This window comes from Pinus tabuliformis, chromosome 9, assembly GCF_031772625.1.
Source record: "Pinus tabuliformis cultivar Carrire ecotype Pingquan chromosome 9, CPIR1, whole genome shotgun sequence".
Classification (NCBI taxonomy): Eukaryota; Viridiplantae; Streptophyta; class Pinopsida; order Pinales; family Pinaceae; genus Pinus; species Pinus tabuliformis.
The window spans coordinates 1532817059-1532819697 of record NC_142307.1 but is presented as its reverse complement, the minus strand read 5'-3'; positions in this window follow the sequence as shown (position 1 = coordinate 1532819697).

The following is a 2639-nucleotide window of genomic DNA, read 5'->3' as shown; positions in this document are numbered from 1 at the left end:
TGTCCTTTGTGTGTTTGTCTCATTTTTTTCAGTACCTGATCTGTATATTGGTGTACGCTACAGTGTATTTACATTAATATTTTCTGAATATTTCTGAAAATAGCTTGTTAAATGAATAACACAAGCAAGTAATGCAAATCAATTTGCTACAATAGGTTTTTTGACTTGTTCGATTCAGAAATTTTCACATGGTATCCAAGCGATTCCAGATCAAGGAGGACTGAAGCCATCGGCATAAGGACAAAGGAAAATATGTGTTGAAAATAGTTGTCCCAAGAGATATCGCAGTTTCTGGCCGAGAGAGCAGAGCAGGGATGACGCAGTCACCAAGGGAGGCTCACGCAGAGCCTCCCTTGGTGGGGTGTTGATTTTGTTGGTGAAGAACAGTACATAGTGGGGCAGAAGCAAAGTAGAGGGAATCAGTTCCTCAGAAGGTTTCTTGCCAAGAAATCTAGATCCAGTGCTAAGCAGTAGCAAAGAGAGATCGGAGAGGGGTGATTCGACAGTGGTTGGCAGAAGGATTTTTGTGAAGGAAATTGAAATTCAGAGGGAGCTTGTTCCTTAGAGGATTTCTAGCGCCAAAGAAATCCAGATCCGAGTTTTGTTGGGGCAGTAGCGAAAGAGGGAGAAGAGAACCAATTCGACATTGATTTGAGCAGAGATGGTAGTTAACGAACTAAGGGATCAGGACAGGTTGGATGGAGCATCCAACTTCGTCATCTGGAAGGCCAGGATCCTGGCAGTTTTGGATAAAAATCGCATCAAGGATAATGCCTTGAAAACGGTTGTTGTTCTGGTTGATATTGATCCTCTCAAGAAGTACGAGGAGGCTCAGGCTAAAACAAAGTGCATGATCTTGGACGGGGTTAAAGATCATGTGATACCACATATTATCGAGAAAGACACAACAAGGGAAATGTGGGAGGCCTTGACCAGATTGTACGAGGGAACTTCCATTCAGCGGAAGATGTTGCTTGAGAGTCAACTGAGACAATTTCAGATGCAGAAGGGAGAAGAAATCAAGGTAAATGTGGGAGGCCTTGACCACATTATACGAGGGAACTTCCATTCAGCGGAAGATGTTGCTTGAGAGTCAACTGAGACAATTTCAGATGCAGAAGGGAGAAGAAATCGATCCCTTGCTTCTCAGGTTGCAAGGGATCCATGACCAACTAACTTCCGTAGGGGCTACACCAGATCCTGAATTTATGGTCAGTACTGCCCTGAATGCAGTCACTAAAGACTAGGAAACCTTAATCCAAAGCATCTTTGGCAGGGCTTCTCTTCCCAGTTGGGAGGAGATGTGGGCCAAACTCCATGTGCGTCACCTCACTTATGGCAGCTGATATTTTTCCTAGATTCCTCTTGTCGAGAGGTGTAGGATTGATCTAAAGATCAGCCGATTCCGACAAGTATTTATGGAGATATGAATTTATTTGTATTTACTTGACAAATTGTCAAGGTCGGCCAGCAGTTAAATGTGTGGCACACATGCCCAATGAATCATATAAATACAAGAGAGGTTGATTCATTTTCTCATCATCTCATCTCACTCATTCTTCTCTCTCTCTCCTTAGCTTTGGGTTATACAAGGAGCAACTCACACGTGGGAAGGAGGACGCATTAGGGCAAGGAGGACACTGAAAGGAGGACGCAGAAGTTGTTGAAGGTCTCTTTGACCTGCATTGACTCATCAAGGGTGCGGTTTTGGTGTGGCTGCCTCTCCTAGGCAGGCCGCAGATTTTGGCACAAAAATCGAGGCAATCCGTCCACAGGTTTGACCAGCGTTGACTGCCCTAGTTTTGGGCAGCAAGTTGACTTCAGTCAACAACAGTTTGACTATGTTTTTGGGTTCAAGGGTTGTTTCTTCAGGCTGTTCGAGGGCTAGTTGACCGAAAATTGACCAAGCATATTGGAGGTCAATTTCAACTCGTTTGACCAAGTTTGACTTTACTGATCTAGGGTTTGCTGCTGCTGATATAAAATTACAAAATTCTGATTTTGTACTATTTCTCTCTGTTGAACTATTGAAGATAAAAGAAGATTTGATCAAAGGGTTTCCCCGCATTGGGGTTTGTCCCTGGCTAGCCGCCACATCTTGTGTCTCTTGTCTTGGCTTGTTTTCTGTTGATCGTTTAATGTTCTATCTGCACTTTACTTAATGTATATGTGATTGCTAATATGTGGCTAATAAGAAGAAAAGAAGTAAACTGCTCTAAACACAGAACATACCATAATTTAACATGGTATCGGAGCTAAGGTGAAGACAAAGCCCAAGCAAGAGCAAGAGCAAGAGCAATCACCAAAGAGAAGGTTGGCAAGGCTATCCTTAAAACTTCATGGGGTCCTCAACACTCTTGCCCGCCGAAGACAAGCTCCGTGAGAAGTCTGACTATCACGGATGGAAGATGTCTCTCAATTTGACTTTAGAAGATCAGGAAGTGTTGGACCATGTGAGAGGCAATATTGTTGCGCCTCCTTCAAATGCATTTGCTGCTGCCAAAAGAAAGTGGTCCAAGGGAGAAGTCAAAGCAAGGAAGATCATCTAGAACTCTATCGACAAGCGCCTGGTGGCCTATTTCCGTGCTGACAACCTCCAAGGAAATCTACGATACACTAGTGAGTTTATTGAAAGTTAA